Source organism: Eptesicus fuscus, chromosome 15 (assembly GCF_027574615.1).
Source record: "Eptesicus fuscus isolate TK198812 chromosome 15, DD_ASM_mEF_20220401, whole genome shotgun sequence".
In the NCBI taxonomy this organism is placed as follows: Eukaryota; Metazoa; Chordata; class Mammalia; order Chiroptera; family Vespertilionidae; genus Eptesicus; species Eptesicus fuscus.
Window position 1 is genome coordinate 18401512 of NC_072487.1, and position 17086 is coordinate 18418597.

General features: G+C 39.3%; 1 protein-coding gene across 1 annotated transcript in view; it reads left to right on the plus strand.

Annotated features, from left to right (window-relative positions):
- The window catches only part of SLC24A2 (solute carrier family 24 member 2), a 230521-nt gene that overhangs the window by 3154 nt on the left and 210281 nt on the right, over window positions 1-17086 (plus strand). The window lies entirely within an intron of this gene.

Consider the following 17086-nt stretch of genomic DNA (forward strand, 5'->3'; position numbering starts at 1 on the left):
TTTTGAGATCTGCCATTTTTTTTAATGTGATGGTGTTTGGGGCTGCAGTGGATAATAGGTTGCTTTCTACAGTTCTCTGCTAGCCAGACTAACATGGCAGTGAGAAAAATTATGGGGAAATGTTCTTGTGACTCTTTACTAAGTTCTCAAGCTGTTTGCTTCAGAGTAAAACACTTATAAATATAGGTTACATAAGTACCCCAGAGCAGACTCAGCAAACAAAATAATGTGTCTCTTATTTCCTGCAAGTAGGAATAATGGTTCTGTGAACAATTTAATTTTCATGGGGAAGTTCATGATAATTAAGAAAGAAAATTTGTGTCACCAAAGCTATCTCTTTAAGTCAACAGCCTAGCAACTAGCGGGACTGGTCATCAGAGTGGGTCATGTCTATTCTTGATCACACAGTAATGCTCCAGATCACTTGGTCAGGGACTGATTGGGATCCATTACAGAGAGTCACCGGCAGGCCCTGCTGTCTGCCTCTGTAGCTCGATGGCACATTTGGCACACCGTGATAAACAGGCCCCCAAATATTTTCATAGTAAACTTTGAGGGGTTTCTAATGACAATAGTGGCCATCCTACCACTTAGCTGGTGAGCAAATTGGTAAAGAGCTTAGAAGAAATTGATCTGCAAAAATGAAAATCCTCTTATTGGAATGTTGTCTCTGAATGTGATTTTAAACAGAAAACCAAAATACATATGCAGACTTCATACTAGCATCTGGGAAAATTCTCATATGTGCAAAAAACAGATGTTGAGTAGAGGGTGAGATATTTTGTTCAGCATGAAAAGAAAAAAAATTATATCAATTTAGTATAACTCCTTTATGGTCAAGTTTGTGACCTATCCTTTTTTTTTTTTTTTTTTTTTGGTAGCAGTCATGAAATGGGAGCAGAGTGCAGAAAAACATACCAGTAATATTTCTATTTGTTATATGCAAAAGAGAACTATATTTTTTTTAATATTTCACTCAGTGTATGGTTGTTTGTTAGAAACTGCAGTAAAAATAATCACTTCACACTATACATGCACATAAGCATTCAGATGTGATACATGAGTATATATCCTTGTGGGCGTAGGACAGGGTCATTACTGAAGCCCCTTTCCCTGCTCTAATTTTATAGCCAAAGGGATGACCCCTCAAGCCCTCTCTTTGACTCTGATTGCTAGTTTGAGCGTTTTGCGTTAATAGTCTTACGTGTTTATGGCAACTAGAGCACTGAAGGAAAAGCATATATATTAGAGGCAAGGCAATGATTTGGTGTCTTATAAATATCCTTGGCACATCAAGGGTAAAATGTCTTTTTGAGAACTCACCATTTTTTTTCCTGTTACCCCATAATGGAACTTCATTAATTTAAATACAAACTTGGCTAAAGGTTATGTTGGCGACATTCATGAAAAAGGAATTTGTAGGGCAATGTAGTAGTGTATTGAAGATTGCAGGGGGTTTTGTATTCTGATGGGGGCAGGATGCTGGTCTCATGCATTTGGGAATAACTTTTAAAATACCGTTTATAGACAGTGTTTAATCAGTCAGAAGCCGTTTATAGACAGTGTTTAATTAAAATACCGTTTATAGACAGTGTTTAATCAGTCATTAAAGTAGCTCTAGCAGGATTTTTACCTTCTATATTAGATGACTGTCATGTCATTTTTATGGTCATTTAAAAGTCAGAAACTTAGGCTCACATTCCTTAATGGTTGTTACTCAATTCCATAATTTTGCGCTATGCTTAATAGTGCGCATATTTTAATTTGGAGATTGCAGATTTATCTAATTAAAATAGGAAGAAGATTATTACATTTATGACTATTACTCCTGTTTCTGATAAGTATGTTCATGTGTTATTTTCCTTTTAGCACCAAATACCTTTAATTTATTCCTTTTAATTAGTGTTATTTCTTTTGGTATTCAAAAACTAAGTCGAACTATAAATATAATGGAAACATAATTTTTAACATAGTTATGCCTTGTTCGGTAAGCAAAATGTTTGTTTGGTGAATCAAAAATGCTAGAACACAGTTATACATTTTTAGGTGAAATGGTGCATAATGGTGTGTGATTTCCTTCAGGAAATTTTGCCTTGTCAATTTCACTTTTGAGTGAATGATTGCTGAAAAATTTTGTTCTCAGCAGTGAGTCTTTATCAAGCACCTGATTTCAGAATCTTATGGAGATTTTGCTCCCGAGGCCTAAACATAAGGTGTCCCAAAGGCAGACGAGTCCTTGGGTGTGGCCATACAATCCTCTGATGGGCAAAGTTGATTTCTGACTGTGCACCCCACCATTCCTACAGAAGCCAGTGCTTCTAGCATCATCAGAACACTCAAAAGGAAGATCTTAAGCCAAAACCCGGCCCTCATTGGAGTCTTCATACAGAGGAATGAGCTGTATGTAAACTTAGGAAGCAAAATACTAAGCATGCCTTCATGCAACGCCGCTGTATTATCTTATTGCACAATTATGGGCATAGGAATTTGGGGAAGTAGAGGAAACGTTTTATATATTCTTGTACAAATCATTAAAGGTTCTGGCTTAAAAATCATCAGTTCTGCTGGACTCTAGTCAGTGAAATATCTTTGGAATGACTTGCTTCATAGACAAGTTGAAAGTCTTAATTTGGTTCCATTATTGGTGATGTATGTCATGGGGCAACTGTGAAGCATGGGAAAATGTGAACTGCCATATTTTTCATAGTTAAAGTAATAGTTTATCATTTCAATTGCTCTACCCTGTGTGGTTTTTATTTGTAATTATTTATTTTAGTGATAATATTATCCTTTTTTAAAAGTTGTGTAGTGTCACAACATGGTAAAGGTACCCCAGGCTTTGACTTCCTGGAAAAAAAGGGGGGGGGGGGGTTTAACCCCATGCATGTAATAAGCCCTGTGATCTCAGAGAAGTCACGTAAACTTACTGAGCCTCCTAATGAAAATAATAGTACCTACTTGATAAAGTTTGGAAAATTAATAAATGAAGAATGTTAAGCAGCTACCATAGTCCTTGGCAAATGTGTGTTGTTCAGTAAATGTTCGTTCTCTTCCTTTGATCTTTCGTTCTTAAATGGAAAGAGAATCAGAACAAATTATTTCAAATTTGAGAATTCTGAAACATTTCTTGAAGGTTGGAATTCACCCCAGTGAATCACTGAGTTAAGCAGGCCATTGTTTTGAGGCAAATACTGTTTGTCGTATTATAATATTTATAAGCCCTAGTTCACATACAGTGAATATATATATGCAGACCACATATTATCATAAACTCCAAGGAGACCTCCAAATGCCTTTGTTATCCTAAAATTTTATTGTGTAGAATTTTGCTTGAAATAAGTAGGCCATTAGCTGGGGTTTAGAAAGATCTATGCTAAGCAGAGATTTTTGTTTTAAGGGCATTTTTATTTATAAATGATTGAGACTCTCATCTAAAAAACTCTCTACAGCTGGTTAGGAGTAAGTCTGAGTCCTGAAGGATGCGGCGCAGTGGAGTTCCAGGGTTTTAGAAGCAGTTTGCTGCGCCTGGCGGGCTGCTGAGGTCTGTTGATCTGCTCTGGTGCTAGGCTGTCATTGGCCTAGAAAGCAGCTGTCCATGGTATTTAACTTCTTCTTAGACTTGGCACTGTAATCTGACAGCAAGTCAGCCCAGTTGTAATGAAGGGAATGGTCTAAATAAAGGTGCTTAAAGCTGATGGTTGAGGAACAGGCTACTTAGCAATTTAGGTGTGCCTTGCTTTATTCAGATTGTGTGTTCCTGAAAAGTTGTTTGTAAGCAGAATTTTTGCAATTCAAATTGTTACTAATGTTCATGGGAAAATCAGAAATGAAATGTTATACATATTTCTCATACAGTGAAGTATTTCTTATAAACCATAAATAATATTATGAATACAAATATATAGTCCCGAGTTTGCTTATTGCACAGAATATATTATAAAACTCAACCTTTGCATCCCCTCCAAGCCTAGTAAACAAATTAGTAAAATAATTGTACAGATTCCAAGGAAGGGAAGGGAAGATCGTCCTTATAATAGGTAAAAAGATAGTATTACTTCACAAACTTGGAAACTGTCCTTCTCAAAAGAAAATGTGGGCATTAAAATTCTAACCGACTAGATGCCTATGAATGTACTGCTTATCTAGGGGTCAGAGTGGCATCATTCTCCTTGTGTTGTTTTCCCCTACTTATATCAAAAGTAAGCCCTTCAGTTACTGTATGTGATTCAAAGAATGAACAAGGCATTTTGAGGGACCCACAAAGCCCAGTGGTCTTTAATACACTGCCCCCCCCCCTTGCTACTCTGGTGTTACCCTTGCTACTCTGGTTTCTTCAGCAAGAGACTACCTCAACTTTGTGAATCTTCCTGACAATGTTCAGAGGAGATATTACCCCCTAACCTCCCTTTCTCCCTTCCTCTTCTTCCTCTCTCCTTTGTCCCTTTATCTCCCATCTCCTCTTTAACCTCCCTTTCTTTACTTTCCTTTTTTTTTTTTTTGATACAATCAGATAATTTGTATTTTAACTTTAACAAGGTTGTTATGTTAAGCTGCTCTCTGGCTATTGAGGAGGCAAGTACATCTACAGTGTGGATTTGATTGGTTTTGTTTTTCATTCTTTTTCTATCAACCTTCTTTTGTTTTAGGTAAGTCCCTACTGAACAGAATATACTGGCATTTTGTTTAATTCAGTTTCATAATCCTTATCTTTTAACTGGAAAGTTTAGTTTATTTACATTACTGTGATTACTTTTACATTTAGATTATTTTCTACATGGTATTTTATACTTTGTATTTGTTCTGATCTTTCTGTTTTATTTTGTAATTTTTCCTTGTCTTTTGTTTTGGATTGACTTTTTTCTATATCTTTTTTTCCCATTAATAGTTTGGAATTTATATACCCTATTTCTATTTTTTTAGTGTTTACCCTGAGTTTTAACATGTATATTTAGTTCAATATAATGTAATGTAAAGATCTTTATATTCCTGCTAAACAGCCTAAGATCTTAGAACATTTTAATCCAATCACCTCTCCCCATTATATAATCACTTGCATGATTTAAGTTCTATCTTGATATTTTATAGTAGTTTTATTGAGGTATAATCTTCACTTTTAAATTTACAAATTAGACATTGTCTTTATGCCATCAATGTTTTTAGACTGACCCACATTTTTACTAGCTTTCCCCTCCTCATTCCTTTTCTCATGTCAGACTATTCTCCTATGAGTTTTTTTCCTCTACCAACTTACATCCTTTATAAATTCCTTTAGCACGAATCTGTTAAGGTGAATGCTCCTGATTTTTATTGCTTAGAGATGTATTTTATTTTTGTTCTTGAAAGATAGTTTTGATGGGTAGAAAATTATTTTTTCAGCCCATTTTGAAAATAATATATCACTGATTTCCAATTTTGCTGTTCAAAAGACTGCTGTTGGTGTAAGAAATCTGTCTTTTCTCTTTGACTGCTTTTAAGATTTCTTCTTTGTTTTCGGGGTTCATAATTTTCCTTATGCCAGGACAGTTGTGTTTTTTCTCTTATTTATCCCTTTTGTGGTTCATTAGACTTGCCGAATTTGAGGATTAGTATCTTTCACCAATTTTGCCTCTGCCTCTTCTTATAATCTAGAATTCTGATTAGATATACCATCTCTACCGATGTTTTTTAACTACTCATCTTTTTCTTTTAAATCTGTGTTCCTCACTGTGGTCATTTCTTCATAACTGCCTTCTAGTTTATAATTTTCTCTTCAATTTTGTCTAATCTGTTCTAAAGCTCATTGTTTAGTTTCTATGATTAATTATTATATTTCTCATTTCTAGAAGTTTTTATAGCTCTTTTTCAATCAGTCTGGTTGATTTTCATTGTTTCTTCTTCTTTCATGCCTTCTTTTATTTGTCTACCCATGTTAAATATATTTCTGTTTCGTCAATTATATTTCTAATGTCAATATCATTGCAGGTCTAGTTTTGTTATTTACTGATTCTCAATTTGTAAGGCTGCGTTCTTATTTAGTGATTCTTTTATGAAATTTTGAATGCATCCTCCTTGGAACTTTACCTGTGAGAAGTCGTTGAGGCCTGAGTTTTAAGTGTATTCCTCCCGAGAGGACTGTATTTTTCTTTCCTCAAGCATCTTGGAATACAACAAACCTGGAAACATTCTAACTTAAATGTATTACTTTTTTCTATCCAGGTAGTGTGAATTGAGTCTCTCTCTCTCTCTCTCTCTCTCTCTCTCTCTCTCTCTCTCTCTCTCTCTCACACACACACACACACATTAGAAATTCTTAAAGGAGACTTTTTTTCAGTGCCACTCAAAACCAACACCAAACTAGGCACATCTTGCTATCTTCCTTTGGTAGGCATTATTTTTCTTTGTTCACCTCAAAAAGTGTCATCCCTTCAGGACTTCCAGCTAATTAGGAAGGAATGTGGCTGTTTGGGCCTTATGTTTATAGCTTCTAAAACCTAGATCACAGGCAACTGTGGAATGGCAAACACCTTGAAGGCAAAGCAGTGCTTGTGTTTACTTGGTGAACAGGGTTCTATTCTAAGAAATTCCTCATTCCTCATTAACATATTATGTTAATTTAACAACATATATAAAATATAATGTCCAGCATGTTTAGATATAAAGGTTTCCCTGAATATTTAATCCCTCATATTTCCAGAAATGTATGTTTTAGACTAGATTTATGAAAAGATAATGCATATAACAAGGAAACTGATAGGGAATTTTAATTGTATTCTTTCAGAATGTTTAACATCACCTGACCATAATAATATAGCTCCTGCCAACAACAAATTTTGAGTCAAATAAAGTCTAATAGGCAATTCTAATAGTAAGTTACACGGGTCCACTTTAAATTTGCCTTTTAAATAACATTTTTTACCAAATACTAATATATCTATTGTACAAGATTATAAAAATACACCAGTATAAAATATAAAAAGAACATTTAAAATAATATATAATCTCTCCATTGTACCATCCAAAAGTAACCCTGCACATTTTTGCATGTAGTCTTCCAGATTTTGCTTTTTCTTACACACACTCACACACACACACACACACACACGCACGCATTTCCATATATCCCTGTATATTTAAATAAATTGAAATGATATTGGAAATCCAAAACTTTAAACTTATGGATAATAACATTTTAAGTGTTTTTAACTCAGCTTATTATGAGCATTTCCTCATGTCGTTAAATGTTCTAAAATGTTATTCACTGTTTAGCGTTATCATAAGCTAGAAAGTCATTTTCATGTTATAAATTACTGTGACATATAAGTACTATAAAAATGCTACAACTATTAGCCTTACACATGAATTGATGATTTTAGAGAAGCAGAAATTCTGAATCAGTTTATGAGTTTTTTTAAGTTTGTGCTACATTGCAACATTTTATAGGTGAAATAGCATTTCATTGTTTTAACTTGGATTTCTTTGATTAATTGGGAAATTAAGTATGGAGATTCAAATTTATCTTATGTAGATTGTCAATTTCCCATGTTTCCTTTGTGTCAACTTAAAAGTTTGCCGTGATGGCTCAGATCTCTTACAAATATGTACTGAGAGTCACTAAGCTTAGCTGTCACCCTCCCCACATTTCCATGTCTAACTAAAGCCAGGAGTTTTTGCAGTTTATGTTTTTGTTTGTTTGTTTGGTTTTTTGGTTTTTTTGTTTGTTGTTTGTTTGTTTTTACAGAGAGGAAGAGAGAGGGATAGAGAGTTAGAAACATCGATGAGAGAGAAACATCGATCAGCTGCCTCTTGCACACCCCCTTCTGGGCATGTGCCTGCAACCAAGGTACATGCCTATGACCGAAATCGAACCTGGGACCCTTGAGTCCGCAGGCCGACGCTCTATCCACCGAGCCAAACCGGTTTCGGCTGCAGTTTATGTTTTAAAGGATGAATTATTCTGAAGGAGGAGGACTTGTGACGCAGTAGTTGGGAAACGAGGTTCAAGGGACTGGTTGTGTCCCACAGCATGTGACCTTGGAGGATCCTGTACCTACTAGGCCTCTGTTTTCTCATCTGAAAAATGGGAGATTTGACCTGGATGACCTGAAAGATTGCTTTCAGCTTGTCATTTCTGTCCTGAGAAGTTCTAATCCTTACTATGTCAAAGTAATAACCTAATATATTCACCTAAAACAAAAGGCCAGATTCTAACCATACTCCTATCACTGAACTCTTTTTCTAAATTGGCTTACATGGAATGTTTTCATGCAAATCATTTACTGGCTTGGCCAAGCAATCATTCTGGCTTAAGCATGCTGTGGGAGTAGCTCTTCCAGACAGACAGAACAACTTGCATGGGAGAAAGCCACTTAAAGTTTACTGCAGGCCACGGGGCCCCCTCAGCATCTGTGGCTTCGGGCAGTGAAAACCCCACTTGGCAGCTGTAGGTTCTTCCCCGGGCTGCGGGCTGCGGGCTGCGAGAAGAAAGGGATCTGCAAACCATGCATGTGCTTAACACCAGGTCCTTCCACACCACACTCTGAATTATATGTCACACCAGGAATCTGAGCATAAGGAAACAAGTGATTGCCTACGGTCCAAATTTAGTCATGTTACACTCCATTTGAACTTGGGTCGGTCTGACTCCTAAATGCATGCTTGTTCCCTCAGTGCTTCTCACTGGACAATGGGGACAACACAAAGACAACACAAACCTACGAATTAGATTGACATTTCATGTTGAGCTCTGTTAAGTCAGTGGCTCTCAAATATGTTTTTACCATGACCCCCACTAAGAAATATATTTTACATCCCAACCCAGTATATACATGCACATGCATGCACACAGATATGCACATGTTTACATATATGTATAAGAATAAAGTCTAATTCTTATATCTTATATTTTCTATTCTATTAAGAAAACTAGTTTCACCCTGGTCAGGTGGCTCAGTTGGTTGGAGTGTCATCCCGTAATCTAAAAGGTTCAGGGTTTGATTCCTGCTCATGGCATATACTTAGGTTGAAGGTTGGATCCCCAGTTTAGGCATGTACGGGAGGCAACTGATAGATGTTTCTCTCTCTCTCTTTCCCTTCCTCTCTCTCTAAGAAGAAATAAAAGCATGTTGCTGGGTGAGGATTAAAAAAAGAATACTAGTTTCAACCCTCTGAAGTAATTTCTTGACCCACCAATGAATTGTGACCTGAGATACATTTTTTAATATCATGTTGAGATTTCTTTTTTCTCTTCTTCCTCTTACCAGAGCTGTCCTGTAAGCCTGTGCTAGTTTACTAGTTGTCTGATCAAGGGATGAATAGGGTCAGAAATGCAGGCATTACTCTGCTGGACAAGCTGTGTGGTTTGGGGGGGACTGTGGCTGCCCAGGGGAAGGGATGCCTCTTCTTCATTCAACAGAGGTGCCCTTTGGGCTGGTGGTGGCCTTCTTCTTACCCTCCACTTCTCCCTTTTATACCAGACTATTTAGACTTCCTCCCCAAGAGCTCACTACATCTAAGACCAGTTAGGTAAGCGGCCAGTGTGTATTTCTGCAGAGTCCTCAGATGCCAACACCTTCCAAGCCGTGTCTTGCTCTCTGGCTGTGACACAGATTGATTGCAGGGTAAGGAAGGTGCAGATCGAAGCATGATATGCTCCCTGAACCTCATCCTTGGCTCCTGATAAGCTTGTCATCAGGTGGAAAAGAAATGTAGATGAAACAGGGAGGTATGAAATCAGAGAGAAGCAGAACCTTGGCGAGAAGACTGTAGCTGCATTTCAATTACGTTGGTTTCCTTTTTATGACGGATTGGATATGTAAACCAAGGGATACACACACGGTTCTTGTGCTAGAAAAGATGGTATGTTTGGAGAGGGTCTGGGCACCAGCCACGGGAATGCCATGTCTACAGCTCTAAAGGATGCCCTTGGAGCCCTGCACTGCAGGAACCAGGCCTGAGGAGATGAGTCCCTTTCATCCCCCACACTGGCTGTCTCAGCCTGGTCCAAACACTTTGCCCAAAGTGTCCTCCCTTTATAAATGAAGGGGCTAGTTTAGCTTCAGGATATCCCCCCTCCAGCTCCAATAACTCTGTGCTTCTCTGTTAATGGGAAGGAAACAAGTGTGTGTCTGTAATTATGGACTAGGCCCATGGTCAGCAAACTGCAGCTCGCGAGCCACATGCGGCTCTTTGGCCCCTTGAGTGTGGCTCTTCCACAAAATACCACGGCCTGGGCGAGTCTGTTTTGAAGAAGTGGCGTTAGAAGAAGTTTAAGTTTAAAAAATTTGGCTCTCAAAAGAAATTTCAATCGTTGTACTGTTGACTAATGAGTTTGCCGACCACTGGACTAGGCAATAAAAGAGGTGGTCAGGTCATAAAGCCCGGAACTTGCCTCCTTCAGAGTTCTTTTCCAGTTAAAGGGGATAGTTTCTTTGGAGGGGCTCTGAGGGCTTCTTACCCATCTGTAGGACCTTCTTGGAAAGGGCCAAGTGAGTTTCTGGTGCTCTGTAACCTGCTTTCTCTTTTACTGCTTGATGGACACCGAGCTGGGCAAGCAGGTAGAAATACAGGTTTCACCCCAAGCAGCTCTATTCCTCCCACTTAACCTGTCATCTGTTGCCCTAACCACTCGTGTAGGCTGAGTCCACTTCATTTTACCTGCTACCTGATAGCAATCAAATATGTCGATAGGCTCTGAGCACTGGTACGTTCCAAGAACCTGTGATTTAACTTTCTGAGGAGGAGTCTGATGGCTCAGATGTAACACAATGGAATTGTTATTTAAGCCTGGGCTACAGTGAGACCCTCCTCGCTATGTGATCTTGGGCAAGTTACTTAACCTCTCTGGGCTTATGTTTGCTTGTTTATAATTTAAGAAAAATAATAGGATTTCCCTCATAGAGAGGCTGTGAATTTTAATGAGATTGCTCAAGACAAGTGCTTAACAGAGGATGAGCCCAGCCATCCACCCAAAGTTGCTCTAGTCCTGGTCGCTTGTCCTCGGAGTCCCTTGCCTGTGCCACTAGCCCACTCTCCCTGGTCCTGTGTCTCCTCTGGCTTGTGTTTCTCCTGCCTCGCTGCCTGTCTTTGCCTCCCATACAGCCATAGGAAGGTACAGTTTCCCCACTAATCCCTAACTAACAGACTAATCCTCAGAGTTCGGACTTGAACCTGCTTTCTGCTGTCCTTATACAGGATTAAGAGAGAAGCAATTTCCCTATCTATGAAACTGAACCTCACTCAACCATGAAATTCTCTGGGGCCCCCTGTCACTGCCCTATAAACGTACTTACTCTTTTCTTACATACATCGTCAATATTTAATCTTAGTTTGTCATGCCTCCATTCACTCGTGGTTGTGCCTTAACGTTGGTTTGCAAGCTTCTGTGTTTCCTGCCTTGGGTTCAGTCATACCCTTGACTCAGGGACTAACCAGTCCCATTTGCAGTGTTTGGTGCTTGGTTCATGGGTAAAAGGGCAAAGGGACTTCAAGATGTTGATAATGGCCCTAGCCTGTGTGGCTCAGTTGGTTGGAGCATTGTCCTGTGCACTAGAAGGTGGGGAGTTCGATTCTCAGTCAGAGCACATACCTATGTTGTGGGTTCAATCCCTGGTCGGGGTGCGTACGAGGCAACCAGTTGATGTATCTCTTTCACATCAATGTCTGTCTATCTGTCCACATCGATGTCTGTCTGTCTCTCTCTCCCCCTTCTCCCCGCTTTTCTCTCTCCCTCTCCTTTTCCCTCCCATTCTCCTTTCTTCCTCCCCTCTCTAAAATCAATTTTTTTTAAAAAAAGATGTTGATAATGGTGGTAATGAGTGTTCAAAATAAAAAGTCTGGGCCTGAATCAATCATAACATGTATGGCTTATGTATTCGAGTCAAATGGCAGGCAACACATTTCTGATTTAAGAAATAGGAGTCATTAGAAATTCCCTAATCCTCTCAGGTTGCAAGTATGGGGGTCAGGACAGCTAAGGGCTCTCCATAATAGAAGCCAGATCCCTTCCAGATGTGAACTTTGCCCATTTTGCTGCCTGGACCTTGGCACTTAGCTTTACACATCTTGGTTGTGGGCCACTCCTGCCCACCCACCTCTCTCCCTCAGTGTAGCTGCTCCCACGCCAGGCCCTGAGAACATTTGCATCCGTCTTGAACAAAGCTTCGTAAGTGGAGCTACATACAGTAAATAATAATACCGGTAATGATCTACTTCGTCATTGTCTAGCGTGAACAGTCATTGCGCACCCCTGATTAATGAGCACACTCCCGGGGTAAAGAGAACTTTTTCAAGCAATCATGCTTTGTACAAAAAATGCACAATTGATTCAAGCTCCAGTGGTTTCCAGGGCACTCAGGAAATATCCTCTCCCGCGCTTCTAGCTTGCTTCAGCTGCGCAGACACTGGTGGCATGGCGGAGGCAGCGCTGTGGCCCTGGACAAGAGGCTGATTTATTTAAAATGGTTCAGATGTGCCAGGCTGCTCTTTTGATGCTTCCTTTGAAGGGCCATGACAAATCGGCTGTTTTCTGGGGCCTTTTATTTTAAGACCAATTAAGTGGGTAGCCACAAATAGCGCTGACCTTGAAAGTCCTAAGTGAAGGTGAGATGTGATAACAGGCTTAGGAAACATATGTTTTGGCACATTAGTGCTCTGCAAGTCACACACACTTACGGAAAATAAATAGAACAGGACAAGATAGTGCTGTGCTTCAGGAGGGAAAATGTGGATGTCCTGGAAATATCTCCACATGCTTCACTGGTGGGTAATCATGAACTGTGCTAAAAATTAATCCAGCTCTATCTCACTTCGCTGTGGCCCTGGGAACGTGGTATTGCCAGTGACGTTCAGTACATAGTCACCTTGGATCGGCATCTCCGCTGCACGCCACCACTGAGCGATGCTTCCTTCTTCTCAGCAGCCCCAATACATCCTTGCAGTTCATTATTCTTAGTGAAACAGTGCTTAGAGCACCATACCACCATTTCAGTTCAGTTTCTTGCAAATGTGGATCACAGGACAAACCTTCTGTAGTTGAATATGTTGTTTTAAAAATATTATCAGCATGGGGCTTCCCATTAAAATGTTTAGAGTTCTAGAGTTGGGTTATAGAGGTTTAAAGAGATTTTTAACCATCTTTAAAAAATAATATTAAGTATTTTGTGATGTGCTGTGAGTTGCTTTCTTCTCCTTCTAACCTAAACCTAACTAGTCCAGAGAGGGGTGGGGAATTGCTTGTCCAAGAATCTTATGGATTTACTGAATGGTCATTGTTACATTTTAGTTTCTATACACCTATTTAAAAACGTTTTTATGTTCCTACTGCCTCATTAAATGCTCCAGTATCTCATGAGTTATATATGTGTTTATCTGTCCCCAATTTCCTACATCAAGAAATGGGAGCAGATGGCTTTTCCCTCATCTCGTGGGATAGTGTGATAATTAATGAGGTGATAGGAATGGATCACTATCTGAGCCCACGTTAGAATGAAACTGCAGACACTAAGAGACAGTGGCAAAGGCTGAATGAGAATATTAGGAAATAGGATTAGAATGATTTCAAACACATTTTTATCGTAGGGTTTAAGTAAATTGTCTTTACAGAAAGCATTGCTCTAATGTAAATATCCTGAAAAAATATTCATGTAGTCATCGTAAGAGATTAATAGAGCACTTTCTGGCAATCTGTACTTGTATATGATTGTAATCGCACCAACTTACATTTGTCTGGAAGTACTGTACCCAGAGATGTCCAGAACAGAACCAAGATCCAAAGCCACAAGGACTTTGGAGCAGCCGAATAGATACTAGAAGATTAATGTTCTAAATCGCAGGCATTTAATCCTACAACAGCATTTGAGAGTCTTTATGAAACTCTATTTACTTTTACCATGTACAAAATTCAAATAAGTTAGGTTGCCTGGTTTCTAAGCTCACAAAGAAACTAGAAGCAGCCCACATGGTGTTAGGGGGAGGAGGATGGTAAACTCCTACCTCAGGGCGGGTTCCTGTGTGCACACTTACAGCCAGGCCCGCTCGTGGCCTCCTCACTGTCTAGGCAGCTTTTGAAAGGCTTCCTGGTTTGAGCAGATCAGTTAGAAGAGGCACACACCTTCCCAGTGTAGAGAACCCAATTCGTGCAAAACACAATGAGCAGAAGACCTATTTGTGCAAAGAGAAAGGTGCCATCTCCTCTGGGTAAGCAAGCAGAGTGCCTCCAGGAGTCACAGCGTGGCGTGGAACACCCGCAGTCTTACACCTCTGGACAGTGCAGACATGCAAGGCATACGTTGCTGCCCGGCAGATTACATCAATAAGACAACCAAAGGCAATGAGAACCAGAACTATAAAACCACCTGTAAATATATCTGTCTGGGGTAACTGTAGGTTCCAAACAGAGTACTTTGCCTTCTCCTGGCACCCATGAGCATGAAAGTGGTAGAGTAATTAATGATGATAATATCCATAGAAATGTTGAGAAAGTCTGAATCATGTCCACTGTGCCTTGTGCTTGAGCTAATGGAACCGATGTGTTAGAATGTAGGGTGGGAGAGGAGTGACCTACATGTTCACGTCACTGGTGCCAAGATTCAGGTGAGTGATGATGGTGGCCTGGCCAGGAAGCAGTGAGAAAGGATTAAATTCTGGACAGATCTTGAAAGTAGAGCATTAACACCATTGGCTTATACATTAGATTCAGGGTGAGAAAAAAGAGAGAGAAATCAAGAACGATACCAAGATTTTTGGCCTGAATAACTGAAAGAGTGGAATTGCCATTAATTGAGATGGAGAAGACATCAAAAGGAGAAGTTTTCAAGGGGAAGTTCAATTTTGGGTTTAAGTTTAAGGTTCGAAAGCAGCCTATATACCTATCAGTAGGTGAGTGGTACATTTATATAATGGAATACTACTCAGCCATAAAAAGAATGTAATCGTTCCTTTTGTGATAGCATGGATGGACCTAGAGAATATTTTGTTAAGTGAAGAAAGCCAGTGATCAAAAGACAAGTACCATAGGATTTCACGTATATGTGGAATCTAATGAACAAAATAAACTAACAAACAAAATAGGAACCAACTCATAGATACAGAGAACAGACTGACAGCTGTCAGAGGGGAGGGGGTTGGGGGCTGAATGAAAAAGGTAAAGGTATTAAGAAAAAACACTCGGACACAGACAACAGTATTACCAAAGGAATGGGAGTGTGGGGCGAGGTAGAAGAAGGTAAAGGGGGAATAAATGGTGACGGAAGGAGATTTGACTTGGGGTGATGAACCCACAATACAATATACAGATGATGTGTTGTAGAAACCTGTATAATTTTATTAACCAATGTTATCCCAATATATTTAATTGAATGAGTGAATGAATGAATGAAGCAATGAGAAGGTCATTGATGACAAGACCTGTAGTGGTGGAGTGGATGGGGTGGAAACCTGGGTAAAATGGGTAAAGAAATGGGAAGATGGGAATTAGAGATATATGTAAAGGGGAGCAAACAAATGTGTGCAAGTCAGCAGAAAATGTGGGGTCAACAGACCTTTATTAAGTGTGTGTGTGGGGGGGGATTATAGCACGTTGGTGCAGTAATGCGAATGACACAGCAAAGTGGGAAGATTCGTTGATGATACTAGGGGAGAATTGCCGGACGATGTCCTTGAACAGGTGGGAGGGGGAGGAAGATCCTGGCACAAATGAAAGACTTGTCTTGGAAAAGTGCTACTTAGTAAGGGGTGAATGCAGCCCTGCGGGTAATGGGTGAATTGTTGGAGGGACTTGTGGCAGTTCTCTTTTGGTTTCTGTTTTCTCAATAAAATAGATTTCCAAAATTTTATTGAAAAATGCTTTGATGAGTAATATATTCATCTGTTGATCACACCGACATTCAACAAAATAGAGTTTTGTGGCTCAGATTGAATTCCAAAAATCTGTATTGCTTGGGAAGCCAAAAATAGAGTGATAAACATCAACCCATCTCATTGTAAAAGACCACATTATTTTTTTGATAACAGGATGTAAGAGGGTATTTATTTATCTGAGTTCATTGGGCCTAACCGGTGGCTTTCTCACTCCTGTAGGAACCCAGTTATGCAGTTATGGTTTACGGTAGAAACATAGAAGTCAGAGAAATATAAGCTTCATTAGGGCAGGAATTTATTTTGTGCACACATGAATTCCTCATGCCTAGAAAAGTGCTTGGCAGATAATAGGGGCTCCGTAAACAATTATTGAATGAATGATTGATGCCAAACCTAGGGTAACAGGAGTATTTTTCACTTGAAAGGATGGTTATCAATAATTTTAAGTGGTGTGTTTCTGCATTCTCAATTTCAACTGACAATGTCCATACAGCTACTTTCCTCCGAACGCTTTATGCTTCGAAACTGACTGAAGAATATTGCTTATGGCTCTACAATTATGGGATAATTTCAGAGTCTTTTCATCCATAAATTCACTTTGCAGTTGAAAAGCTGGCAGAATGAAAATCTGCTCCCTGATCTTATCTGGTCCAATCTCATTATTAAGTGGTTATGGAGATCATAAAGTTTAATGGGTAAAATGCCGGGTACCATCTGTTGGTGAGTTGGACACCTACACTGAGAAACCAGATATGGCGAAACTTCAAAACAAGGCCTTTGGTATTTAAGTTATGCCAACTTGCTACCATATGGCAGGCATAGTAAGAATCAGAAGCGAAAGAGAAGCATCATGCTTTGTTTTACAAGTCTAGGTGCCTGCTTGTAGTTGTCTTTGATCTTCTTTGTAAACAGTAGGATCTCAAAATAAGCTAATTGTTCTTTCTTCCCCTTTGCTCGGCAAGATGAGTGTCTTTGCATAAATCAATAGGTACATACTGATTGCTGTGCAGTCTTGACACAAAAGAGCTGTGCAAGCAGTCTCTCCCAGAAGCCCCAGCGGAAAGGTGTGCTGCAGTGTGGGGTAAGCTATTGAGTCAAGGAGAACAGATCATTTTACCTTAGTAGAGAGAGAAGATGTATTTTAGCTCCAACTGGCCTGGTTAGCAGGAATTATTGACAGATACTAATGATTAGTAGGAAGTAAAAGAACTTTCTTGAGGCATTGGATTGTGGTACCTTTAGAGGAATCGTC